The sequence below is a fragment of the Prionailurus bengalensis genome, chromosome B1, assembly GCF_016509475.1.
Source record: "Prionailurus bengalensis isolate Pbe53 chromosome B1, Fcat_Pben_1.1_paternal_pri, whole genome shotgun sequence".
Taxonomy (NCBI): Eukaryota; Metazoa; Chordata; class Mammalia; order Carnivora; family Felidae; genus Prionailurus; species Prionailurus bengalensis.
Genome location: NC_057344.1, coordinates 37550061 through 37564627, shown reverse-complemented (window position 1 = coordinate 37564627; position 14567 = coordinate 37550061).

Sequence of the window (14567 nt, the reverse complement as noted above, 5' to 3'; positions counted from 1 at the left end):
CAAATGCTGCTGTGAGTACTGGTTGGCTTTTGCTGTATGTGTTGGGTGGCCCAGACCAGACAGAAAGTATTTGCTTTGTGAAGGGCCTCATGTGTAACATGTACTCCACAAACAGTTGCTGGTTGATTGGATAACTAATCTCTCTTTCTCCTCTATCACTAGTGCTTGAATTTTTTTAAATCAAACTGCTTCTATATTGCCTGGCTCTGTAAGCTCAGCTATCCAAGGACAATGAGGTGACCCCCAAGTCACCCACCTGCTTCTACACTTGTGGCTCAGACAACAGTTCTTCCCTGGACTGGCTATGATATTTTACCCTTATGGTCTCATGCTTTTTCTTTGTACTGCTTTTCATGAGTTGGCACCTGGTGAGGTCACTTGGCACTCCCTTCCAGGAATTATGGTGCTCACAGCCCTCATAATTTCTCCCATCCTTTTTCCTGTATTGATAGCTGTGTGATGCTGGGTTGCCATGACAACTGATTGATTAGAATCCAATTCCTGGACTGGGAAACATGCAGCCATAAAGAATTACAAATGATGCCTGATTGTCTGCTGCCAATAGCCTGATTGCTGCCATTTTCTGGCAGGTAGCTCAGCCCTAACAGGAAACCCTGTGCTGTGCAATTATTGCGACGTGATTGATGTATCACTATAGTTACAATCGGCAATGTTCCCAACTCAGGAGATTTTTTTAAAAGAAAAAAAACCTCCCCCTTTAGGATGGAAATGCTTATAAATGAGGAAGAAGTATAGAGTGGGGGAGGGAAGTGGGGCTGGCAAGCAAGGAGAGTATGGGCTAAGTAAGAGCTCAACTGGAGTTTCAGAAGTAATGCAGGGAGAGGAGGCATGAGCAGTGACATATGGCTGGGGAGAGGGAAAAAGGGATGACTGCTGCCTGTGCTCCCCGCCCCCTCCAACTCCTAGGCTTTGCAGCAGTCTAAGGAGTAGTTCAGAAATCAATTCCAAATGAGAGGCTTAAAAAGTGGGAGGATGCAGGAGGGAGACCAAAGAATATACAGGCCACAGGTGGTGTTCTGCTCAGGCCAATTACTGAAGCTGCTGTCTTGGGTTTGAGTCATTTGTGATGACCAAAGAGCAAGCACCTGGGCCTGGAAATAGGGTCAGGGAAAGAGGCCTTGCACCAGGTGAAAGTGGGTTTGAGAGCAGGCCAGTGTGGAGGATGGAGCCTGCAATGAAGCTGGTGTTTAGAAGCTTTGGGGCAGAAGAGACATTTTCATTTGACCCAGGGGCAAAGTGCCTCTTTTTTTCCTAAACTGGATGTTGAATATTTCTCAGGCTGGTGGAGAGGGAGAAAGAGAATAAAATATTTGTGATTGTTAGAAATAGACTTATTGGGGTGCCGGGGTGACAGTCAGTTAAACACTGGGCCTGGTCTCACAATTCGTGAGCTTGAGCCCCATGTCAGGCTCTGTGCTGACAGCAGGGACCCTTTTTCGGATTCTCTCATTCCTTCTTTCTCTGCCCCTCCCGAGCTCACACATGCATGTATGCATGCACACTTTCTCTCTCTCTCTCAAAATAAATAAATATTTTTTTAAAAAGTAGACTTATTGATAAAGAAGCAGTCGTTTACCTTGTTTAAGCTGGCTGTTATTGGGAAGGTTGCTTTCTCCAAGTGTCTTCCAAATTATGTTCATAGTTCAAAGATACCTAGTTATTATGCTACTGATAATTTTTCTCCTTGGATTAAAGACAGTTTTCTTTCTATAGTCTTTTAAAAAGAAACGCTGCCAAAAGTAGTACTATGTACTTAAACATAAATGTTAGTGTATGTGTGTTTAAACTAATTTATTGAGGTATGACTGACATTCATACCTGATGAGTTTGGAGATAATAATATATCTATGAAACCATTATCACAATCTATTCCAAAAACATATCAATCACCTCCAAAATTTTCTTCTGCCCTCCTTATTTTTTATTACTTTTAGTTTTTTTTTCACCTCTCCAGCCCCCTTATTTATTTTTACATTATTAGTGATAAAAACACAAGACCCAGGGACACCTGGGTGGCTCAGTTAGTTAATTGTCTGACTTGATTTTGGCTCAGGTCATGATCCCAGGGTTGTGGGATTGTGCCCCACATTGGGCTCTGCACTGAGCATGGAGCCTACTTGGGATTCTCTCTCCCCCCCCCCTCTCTCTCTCTCCCTCTGCCCTTCTCCCCCACTCACTCTTTCTGTCTAAAAACTAAATAAATAAATAAAATAACACCCAGAACAAGGCAAGAATAATAAATAAAAGGCATCAAAATCAGAAAAGAAAGATGTAAGATTATCTATTTGCAAATAATGTAATCTTATATGTATAAAAGTCTAAAGACTCCTCACACACACACAAAAATACTGTTAGAACAAGCAAGCAAATTCAGTAAAATTGCAGGATACAAAACCAAGCATACAAAAAACATCAGTTGTATTTTTGTATACCAACAACAAACTATCCAAAAAGAAAATGAAGGAAACCATTCCATTTACAACAGCATCAAAAATAATAAAATATTTAGGAATAAATTTAACCAAGGAAGTGAAAACTTTGTGCACTGAAAACTGTAAAACACTGGTGAATGTGTTTTTGTACTCATCTCACCTGAATCCTTTCTATAATAATATTTAGGTATTTTAATTTTTGCATTTATTTATTTTTACTCTTTGAAAGTAGGAACTGGATCATTAATGTAATCATGTAATGGAACTATAATAAATGATGACTGAAGGAAAGGAAAGATGGTTGCTGTGATGAGACAGATTCAAAATACATGGGGTGGGAATTAGGTGCAGTAGGGTACAATGGGGTGGTGGTGGTCAAACATAAAACGTAAACTGATAGAGACCAGTTAAACTCATATAGTGGGAATCTTGGATCCAGCCTACCTCCAAAGGGAGCCTGGGTTAAGGTATAAGAAGGCAGGATGAAAAATTCAGGCAGGGTAATATCTGTAGTTCTTGACATTGTTAGCCATCACTCTTGGATGCCATGGTCTTTGTGGATATGTTCCTGTCACTTTAGCTACTGCTAAGTATTACCTACCTTATGGAGCTACCCATCAGGAAATGATTGAAATCTGTGAATTGATCCCACTAGCCCAATACTTTCAAAGGAAGAAAAGTAGATTAAACTTCTGTTGTCTTCATATTAGACTGTGGGTATACTAAGGGCACAAACCACATCTTCTCTCTGTATGTATTTAGTCAGTTCCTGGCAAAGAGAAAGCATGTAATATATTATTGTTGAATAAATGTACAATTTAATTAAAAAAAGGCTTAAATCAACCTGTTGAGCCATGGAGTAAGAATTGAAGAGAAATAGTGAAAATAAATGTGGAAAATTATTTGGGCAGATGGGTAATAACTATGGGTTCTAGGGAAACAGGATTGTAAAATCTTAAGTTCAAATTGCAATTCCACAATTTATCAGCTGTGAAACCTTGGGTGGGTTATTGAACCTCAGTTTTTCTGTATATCAAGTGGAGAATAATAACAGCACTTATTTCATAGGGTATTTAGAAAGATAAATTAGGAGAACACATGAAAAATGTTGCATTATTATTATAGTGTTTAATTCCTGGACTAGAAGCTGAATATTTTCTACTAAAAATATACAAAACAACACAAATGATCACCTGAAGGGATAACACACCTTACATTGGCACAATGATCACTGATCCCACAGTTGTGGGGGATGTGGGGAAGCAGGAGCATTCTTCCTTTGATGTACCTGAAATACCTCCAGCTAATGTCTTGCTTGCTGTTGAAAGCATCTGTAAACTACTTGTTTTATGGCCCAAGTGTAAAAATAAATCCATTATGTTTAGGACATTAACTATATCCACATTTGTAGTACCATTTAGGGCCATTCAAAACCATCAGGATTGGTATCCCAGATTTCAGATAACCTAGACAGATAAAAGCTGGTTTCCATGGGAACTAGTTTTACCTTCTCTTCTATCTAATTGAAATCCATTTACCCAAGTCTGAAAGTTTTGTAAGTACCTTCTAATGAGTTATTCATTTGGTTTACCAAGCTCAGTGCAAGCACAGGTAACTTACCATTTGCAACATCAGTCAACTTCTGTCAAGTGAATACACACTTGAGTTTTCTGGGATTGATTGTTTACTCGGTTCACTTGCAGTTCAGATTTTAAAGGATCAGTTTCTATAAAACACTCTATGGGGCTTGTAGTATCTGATATTCTGTCATCTTGCTGAGGAACCATAGTTTGGTGAACTTTCTAAGGGAAGAAATTACTAAGAGAGGAATTACAAGGTGGTAACATAGACCACATTTCTTCACATGTATCTAAGAGCAACACACATATTTTAGAAACTTTGATTTGGCCATTCAGTTGCATTGCATTTGAATGGCACTGTTCAATACCTTGCCTTGTTATCCACTCAAACACCAAGTTTTCCCCATGTACCTGCAGAGTTCTTTCTTTGTTCTCTCTTCAGAGAAAGAGGTAGGAGAGCTCTCTTAACTCAATCTCTGCTGTTCTCTACAGTTGAACAGAATAATTTTCTATGCTCAGGAAGAGAATCCTCTCTTCAACTTACATTTTCTAGGCCCTTGGAGGGCTGAAAAGATGCCTGCATGACATACGCTTGGCTGTTCAGATGAGTCAAGAAGACCATCAAAACTCAGCCTCACAACTCAGAAATCAAATCCTTCAAATAAGAGCATCAGTAGGTGCCTTTTATTTCTCCAGCCTCCAGTACTGGGAATCAGTACTTGTATTCTTCTCTTTAGTTATTTTCATTTGGAGACCCCCAGTGGCTTCCATGAAACTCTGTCTCTTCCTACTCATTGTACTTGTGGCAAGAGGCACCTGGGCCTTTTTGGCAAGCTTTGGGTTTGCTCACGATGTGGGCTTTCCACGTTGCCGGGTTCTGCCAACTGCTCTGCTTGGAGGAGACAGATAAGGGCAAGGAAGACTCTGCCAGTTGGCACGCTGACTTGGCAACCTGATTCTGGACTAAGCAAGCTATAGTTTTTTAGGCTAGATTTGCCTTGGAACAAGCTGGTGCAGAAAATGGCCAGATATTGGCAAAGGGCAAAGGGAGCCCAGATGGAGAAGAAAGCTTAAGAGGTTAATAGACTCGGGGCAGTTTTTACTGATGGGTACCAGGGAATCTTTTCAACATGCTTCACTAAGCTCTTTGGAAGAGGCTCCAGGAAGGCACTAGTAAACTTCCTATATGTAGTAGCACTTATACCAATGTATTATTATTTTGTTCTGTTAGTAGCATATAATGCCAGGCTTCATAAAGGCAGGAATTGAGTCTTTATTCTTTACCATGTCCCCAAAGTTTAGTCAAGGTCTAGTGGTTTCCCCATGTACCTGCAGAGGTACCTGAATGGTACCTGCAGAGGTAAGTCAGGACTCACTTAACTTTTGCTGATTTGAATGGAATTGACAGAAATAGAGTTATGTTTATAGTCAGAGAGAGACACCTGGCTGCCCCAGAAAAGCTAACACCTTGGCACCACTTCAAAAAATATTATTATTTTCCCAATAATTATTTAGAGAAGAAGTTGAAGGCTGAGTGAGCAAAGGGCTACTAAGGAAGAAACCACCTGTCCCATTTTCTAACCTCTTCACATAAACAAAAAATGTGCAGTTAAATAGATTTAGCCTCCTTAGAGACATTTGAACAATACATTGTTACTTCAGCTTGTCCTTTGGGGGTTCTCAACTTGGAGATTCCCTTCTTAAGAGTTTTGGTAAATATTTTCCTCACTGGATTTCCAATAATGTTTCAATGCCTAGATGTTCTTAGTCTAATCCAATGCACCAATGTATCTTTAGAGATAGGTTAAATAAACTACTGCTAAATTTTGTTTTGTTGCATTTAAAAAATATATTATTATAACAACTGTAAAGGCCTTTTTAAAGAAGGGTAACAAATAACAAATTCTTGTGATAGAATTACTTTCTATCATTTGGCCATGATCGAAAGTAATTCTATCACAAGAATATAACAAAATAGGTTCTATATTTGTGTATTAATCAATGTGATCATAGTGAACATAATATTTTGCTTCTTCTTTATTCACTTCATATTACATTAAATGTTTCTCTATATTGTTCCATTCTTTTTTTAATAGCTTTATAATATTCCATCAAGTGGATTAACAGACTATGTAGATTATTTACATTATTTTTTGCTATCATAAGTAACCATTCAATGACAATTGTGTTTATATAGCTTTTTTTTTTTCTTGCTTAAGTTATTTTCTTTAGGGTTAATTTTTTGGAGAATAGTCAAAGGCAATGGTGTGCTGCAGCTGGGTCATATCAGCTTGTAAGAGCACATTTTGCAACTCTCTTCCCCATTCTTCATTAGGAGCAATCCTAAAATCAGCCCTGGTAAGTAGGAGTATTCGCATTACAAAAATTGACAAATGCTGCAAATCAATGCTCTTTTGTTTTATTTTGTTTTTGTTTTTGTTTTGGAACACAAAACTGACCAATGTGTACAAACTTGTTTATAGCTTTTTAAATATTAATTGCCATATTATTTTTTAAAGAATTTTAACCAATAAATGTATAACCAGTTTGATAAAGACATCTTAGCTTGTTGTGGTGTAATCATAAAATATTTATATTTCTTCAATAGTTGCTAAGTTGTGTTTTCTCTCCAGGCAATGGGCTCCCTTAATATATCTGAATCCAATTCCATAATTTTTGGTTATTTAAAACAGTATCAATTTGAGTGCTAGGGAGGGTTTAGTTTTGTCTATTTAAACACCTTAAGTTTTGATTCAAAGCCCATCCCATTCTGTTTGTGGTGAGGTATGACTCTAGAATTTGGAGTGGAAGGGGTTAACTGCTACTCTCAATAGCTGTGATTCTCTCCATTTTCCCTCTAATTTTTCACTGGAGTTAAATTAGGGAAAACGAGAAGGATACATGTGATTTTCCAATGTGTTTTCTATTTTCCTCTTTGCTGGTCAGATCTGTGGTCCTTATCTCTGTCCCCTCTACTGTCCATTGCTGCTTCCTGTGTGTCATTGACTGGCTATAGTACCTTTCTGTGTGGTCAACATCCTATTATTGATTCTTTTCCTTATGAAACTGCAAAATGGAGAAAATATATGAAGCACATTGAACATCAGACAACAAATGAGAGTAATCACTGAGAGATGGACAAAAGCACGGTAAGCGCTATGATTGCTCTAGCTTGAGAGATTTACCAGATTGTAGCTCAGGGAGAGAGATTCTGGGTAGATCCTGACTTGAGAGGATGAAGCCGGGAGTCTTGGGAGACAGACAAGAGTAGGCAGGGCAGAGTACAGAGAGGAGGGAGCTCAGAGTTAGGACTCCATAGATATGCAGAGGTTTCCACTGAAGGTTTTATTGAGTATTGATCAGTGTGTATGTGCAAGGAAAGACTCAAGGTCAAGGAAAAAAAACATCCAAAAGGATTAGAAGAATATTCACCAGAGAGTAAAGAGTCCTGGGAATTGTTATTCACAGCAGCAGAGTGAAATACTTCATAATTCACAGGGCTTTGGATACAGTATTCAGAAAGGTTTGATTTATTATTAGGACAAAATTAAACCTATACCTAATGCTGCTGTGGTCCCATCTAACAAAGCTTAAAAGCAAGACATACAAAAGATCAAATTATTTTCGATTAACTGCATTTCAGTGCAAAGCTAAGAATTTTAATAGGAATGTAAAAATATCCAGTACAACATAGTAAATATCATGTCGTATATACAATAAAAACAAAATTATAAGATATGCAAAGAAATAGGAAAGTAAAATTAATAATGAGAAAAAACGTTGGTTTAACATTTGAAAATCAACCAATGTAACTAATCATATTGACTAACTAAAAGAGGAAAAACATATAATCATCTTGATGAATATAGAAAAAAAATTAAAACCCAGCATCTATTATTGATAATAGCTCCAACCAAACCAGGAATAACAAAGGGTTTCCTTACCCTGATAAAAGACTTCTGTGAAAAACCTATCTGCAGGCAAATAACTGAATGTTTTCCTCCAAAGATCAATAAAAAAGCAAAGGGATCTACTTTTACCACTTCAATTAACATTGTACTTGGAGAATTCAGCCAAGGTAATAAGGCAAAAAAAAGAAATAAAAAGCACCAAGATGAGAAAGGAAGAAGTAAATCTATCTTAGTTCTTAGACAACATAATCATCTTCCAAGAAAATTTATGAAATCTACCAAAAATCTAAGGAAGTAAAAGTGGGTTTAGAAAATGTATAGGATATAGGATTGGTATACAAAATTCAACTTATTTCTATATACTGGTAACAAACAATCAGAAATTTAAATAATAGTGTTAAAAATACCACTTAAAAGAGTATCATAAATATGAAATAATTCAGGATAAATCTGGAAAAATTGACCTGTGCACTAAAAACTACAAAGCTGAGCTGAGAGCTATTTAAGAGGACTAAATAAACTGAGAGATAAGGTCATGCCATTGAATAGGAAGACTCAATATTGTATGTTAATTTTCCTCAAACTGCTCTATAGAGTCAGCATAATCCCAATTAAATTCCAAAGACATTTTTTTTTTTTGGTGAAAATTGACAAGTTGGTTCTTAAATCCATGGAAAAGTGAAAAGGAACCATAATGGTTAAAATAACTTTAAAAAATAAAAACAAATTTAGAGGATTGTCATGACCTGAATTTAAGATTTATATAGCTAGAGTAGTTAAGGCAATATGTGTATAGAAAAATATATCAATAGAACAGAAAGAAGTCTGAAAATAAGCTATCCATATATGGTTAATTGAATTTTAACAAAGGTGCAAAGGCAGTTTGGATGGTGGGGAAAAAAGACAGTCTTTTAAACAAATTGTGCTGGAATAGGTGGATTATCTATAGGCAAAAGACAAACAAAAACAAAAAATTCTATTCATTTCTTGCACCACATACAAAAAATAACTTTACATGGATCATAGACCTAAATGTAAATTCCCAAACTGTATAACTTCTCAGAGAAAACACAGAAGAAAATCTTCATGATTTTGAATTAGGGGAAGATATCCGAGATACAATACAGAAAGTATGATCTGTAAATGACAAACTTGATAAACAGGAATTGAAAACTTCTTCTCTTTGAAAGATGCTGCTAAGAGAATAAAAAAAATGAACCATAGACTGGAAACATTCATTTCTAACCAGAAATCTGATAAAGGACTTACATTCAGAACTCCTGGAGAATTAAAACTCAATAGTAAAAACACTTCATTAACAAATGGTCAGTAAAACACCTCATTAAATAATGATCAGATTTAAATAGCACTTTACTAAAGAATATACTTTTAGCAAATAACCACATGGAAATATGCTTAATATTATATCATTAGAGAACTGCAAATTATCAGCATAATGAGATGCTGTGGAACATCTATTAGAATATTCTGAATTAACATGACTGGTCATACTAAGTATTGGTGAAGATGTGGAAGAACTGGAACTTTCAACTGCTAGTGGGGATGTCAAATAGCACAATGGCTTTGGAAAACAGTTTGGTTGTTTCTTAAAAGAGTTAATTATAGACCTGTCATATGCTCCAACTATTCCACTCCAGTATTTATTCAAGAGAAATGAAAACATGTCCATACAAAGATTTGTACATAAATTTTCATAGTAGCTCTATTTTGTCATAGCTAAAAACTGAAAATATCCCAACTATCCATCAATAAGTGAATGAATACAACAAACTATGGTATATCAATTCAACAGAATATTATTTAGTAATAAAAGGGAGCACAGTACTGATACAATCTACAACTTGGATGTATTACAAAGTAATATGCAGTATAAAAGAAACCAGACCCACAAAAAATGTGCTATTTGATTTCTTTTACATAAAATTTTAGAAATAAAAAGTAATCTACAGTGGGGAGGAGCCAAGATGGCAGAACAGCATGGAAGCTTTTTGTGTGTCTCGTGTCCATGAAATACAGCCAGACCAACACTAAACCATCCTAGACACCTAGAAAACCGATTAGAAGATTAACACAACAATCTGCACAACCTGAACCACAGAATCCAGCAGGTACATGACATGAACAGCTGAACTTGGGGAGCAAGAAGTCCTGAAAGGCAGGGAACCCCTTTTGCAGGTGAAGAGAGGACTGAGACTGGGGAGGGGGGAGCATGTGGGAAAAGCACCCCTCCCCAAAAGCAGCTGGAGAGAAAGTGGAAAATTGGAAACAGCTGCAGGGACTAAACTAAAAAGGGAGAAAGGAAAAAGGAGAAGGTTTAAATTCCATTAAGACTGTAAACAAGGGGAGTGCAAAGGCTGCAACTCCGCAGCTCAATACCTGGTGGTGTTCTGGTGGGAAAGGTGAATCCCCAGGAACTGAGTGGGGTCCGGGAGGTTCTCAGGCCACATGGGGAAAGTGGTCCCACTGCTGGAAGGACATTTGGTAGAGACTGTTGAAGCCACCTGGTCCCAGCAGACCCTGGAAGGCAGCCACATTCGCTGGTGCTGGGGCAAGGTTGTTGAGGGTGAAGCCTGGTGTCAGATGTGTGTTGCGATTTTCCATGGTCCCTAAAATACTGAGGCTACACTGTCTTGCGATTCTTTGGTGGGGGGGTGGCACCTGGCTTCAGTCTCGGGGCACCAGCAACAACAGGATCCAGTGGGCGTTCCTGGGTGTAGCCAACATTTGGTCATTGCTCATTTGGCCATCCCTCGGTGAGACCCTCCCACAGTGGGGTGAAGAGGGTCAAAGCCGCAGTCCTTCAGAAGTAAGGGGCCAGGGAAAATAGCCACATCTGAGACAAAACTTGGGAGAGAGGTACTGCCTTGGGCCTGGTCACAGAGAATGGAAAAGCAGGGAGTAGACAAGAGCTGAAGATGGAGGACTGGTGCATGACTGCTGATCCGGGAGAACAGATTGGGTGGCTGGGTGGCACCATTTATCACCATTCCCACGCATGCACATGCACACCACAACAATCCACCCCAGTAGGCTAGCAGTGCCTTTTAGGGGAGAGCAGAGCTGTTACACCGAACCCTGCCCAACTGGGCCAACTTTGCTCTTCAAGAACACAAACCTCACCGCCAGCTTAATCTATGGACTATAAAGAGCTACATGGACTGACCTCTAGGGGAAAACAAAGCAATTTAAGTCCTACTTCAATCTGTTAACAGGTTCATCTATTCAATTTTTTCTTTTTCCTTTTTCTCTTTTATAATTCTTTTCCTTGAATACAGAAAGAGAAAAAACTCATTTTTATTTTCAATGTTTATTAAAAATATCTGTCTTTAATTTTTATTGCTATATTTTTTACTTTTGTGTAAACTTTTTCAAATTCTACTTTACTTCCATCATTTTATTTTAGTCTATTTCAGTGTACTCACCTTTTCAAATTTTCAAACAATTTCCTTTTTTTTTCTTTCTTTTTCTTATTTTCTCTTTTTCATTTATTTTCTTTTTCTTGAATGCAGAAGGAGAAAAACTTCATTTTTATTTTCAATTTCTTTTAAAAATATTTTCATTTAATATTTATTACTATATTTTTGCTTTTATGTAAATTTTTTCTAATTCCATCTTGGTCCGATCATTTTATTTCAGTCTACTAAATGTATTCAATTTTTCAAATTTTCAAACGATTTCTTTTTTTGTCTTTTCCTTTTTTCTTTTTTTATCTTTTTTTCTCTTTTTCACTTCTTTTATTTTTACTTAAATACAGAAAATAAAAAAAAAATTCTTTTTAATTTTTACTAAAAATATGTTTCTAAAATTTTTTTCTATTATAGTCTCTACTTTTGTGTATTTTAGTCTACTTTAGTGTATTCATTTTTTCAAATTCTCAAACTGTTTCCTTTTTTCCTTTTTCTCCCCTCTCTTTTTTTTGTTTGTTTCTCTAATCTGTCAAACCACTTTCTACATCCAGACCAAAACACACCTAGGATCTAGAATCATCTATTCGATTTTTGTGTGGGTGTGTTTTTTAAATTTTAATTTTAATATTTTTAATTTTAATTTTTTTAATTTCAATTTTTCTACCTCATTAATTCCTTTTCTCCCTTCAAAATGGCAAAATGAAGAAACTCACCCCAAAAGAAAGAGCACAAAGAAACAACAGACAGGGATTTAGCCAACACAGACACAAGCAAGATGTCTGAACCAGAATTTAGAATCACGATAATAAGAATACTAGTTGGAGCCAAAAATAGATTAGAATCCCTTTCTGCAGAGATAAAAGAAGTAAAAAATAGCCAGAATGAAATTAAAAATGCTATAACTGAGCTGCAATCATGGATGGATGCAGCGGCAGCAAGGATAGAGGAGGCAGAACAGAAAATCAGCAATGTAGAGGACAAACTTATAGAGAATAACAAAGCAGAGAAAAAGAGGGAGATTAATGCAAAAGAGTATGATTTAAGAATTAGAGAAATAAGTGACTCATTGAAAAGGAGCAACATCAGAATCATAGGGGTCCCAGAGGAGGAAGAGAGAGAAATAGGGGTAGAAGGGTTATGTGAGCAAATCATAGTGGAAAACTTTCCTAACCTGGGGAAAGACACAGACATCAAAATCCAGGAAGCACAGAGGACCCCATTAGATTCAACAAAAACCATCAACAAGGCATATCATAGTCAAATTCACAAAATACTCAGGCAAGGAGAGAATCATGAAAGCAGCAAGGGAAAAAAAGTCCCTAACCTACAAGGGAAGACAGATCAGGTTTGCAGCAGACCTATTCACAGAAACCTGGCAGACCAGAAAGGAGTGGCAGGATATATTCAGTGTGCTGAATCAGAAAAATATGCAGCCAAGAATTCTTTATCCAGCAAGGCAAAATAGAAGCAAAATAGAATGAGAGATACAAAGTTTCCCACACAAAAAAAATTAAAGGAGTATGTGACCACTAAACCAGTCCTGAAGAAATATTAAGGGGGACTCTCTGAGAGGACAAAAGATGAATATATACATTTATATCTATATCTATATCTATATCTATATCTATATCTATATATCAATAAAAGATTAGAAGGACCAGAGAACACCACCAGAAACTCCAACTCTACAAGCATCATAATGGCAATAAATTCATAGCTTTCAGTACTCACTCTAAACATCAATGGACTCAATGCTCCAATCAAAAGACATAGGGTAACAGAATGGAAAAGAAAACAAAACCCATTTATATGCTGTTTACAAGAGACCCACCTCAGACCTGAAAACACCTACAAATTGAAAATAAGGGTATGGAGAACCATCTATCATGCTAGTGGTCAACAAAAGAAAGCCAGAGTAGCCATACTTATATCAGACAATCTAAACTTTAAAATAAAGACTTTATGAAGAGATGCAGAAGGGCATTATATCATAATCAAGGTGTCTATAGACCAAGAAGACGTAACAATTGTAAACATTTATGCGCCAAATGTAGTAGCACCCAAATATATAAATCAATTAATCACAAACATCAAGAAACTCATTGATAGTAATACCATAATAGGAGACTTCAACACCACACTCACAGCAATGGACACATCATCTAATAAAAAAATCAACAAGGAAACAATGGCTTTGAATGACACATTGGACCAGATAGACTTAACACATATATTCAGAACATTTCATCCTAAAGCATCAGAGTATCCATTTTTCTCCAGTGACATGGAACGTTCTCCAGAATAGACCACATACTGGGACACAAATTAACCCTAAGTAAGTACAAAAAGATCAAGATCATACCATGCATATTTTCAGACCACAATGCTATGAAACTCGAAATCAACAAGAAAAAAATTGGAAAGGTAACAAATACTTGAAGACTGAAGAACATCCTACTAAGAATGAATGGGCTAACCAAGCATTTAAAGAAGAACTTAAAAAGTATATGGAAGTCAATGAAAATGATAACACCATAACCCAAAACCTCTGGGATGCAGCAAAGGCAGTCATAAGAGGAAAGCATATAGCAATCCAGGCCTTCCTAAAGAAGGAAAAGCGATCTGAGATACACAACCTAACCTTACACCTTAAGGAGCTGGAAAAAGAACAGCAAATAAAACCCAAAACCAGAAGAAGACAGGAAATAATAAAGATTAGAGAAGAAATTAATGCTATCTAAACCAAAACAAACAAACAAACAAACAAACAATAGAACAGATCAATGGAACCAGAAGCTGGTTCTTAGAAAGAATTAACAAAATTGATAAACCACTAGCCAGTTTCATCAAAAAGGAAAAGGAAAGGACCCAAATAAGTAAAATCAAGTATGAAAGAGGAGAAATCACAACCAACACAGCAGAAATAAAAACAATACTAAGAGAATATTATGAGCAATTATATGCCAACAAAATGGGCAATCTGGAAGAAATGGACAAATTCCTGGAAACATATACACTACCAAAACTGAAACAGGAAGAAATAGGACATTTGAACAGACCCATAACCAGTAAGGAAATTGAATTAGTAATCAAAAATCTCCCAAAAAACAAGAGTCCAGGGCCAGATGGCTTTCCAGGGGAATTCTACCAAACATTTAATGGAGAGTTAACACCTATTCTCTTGAAACTGTTCCA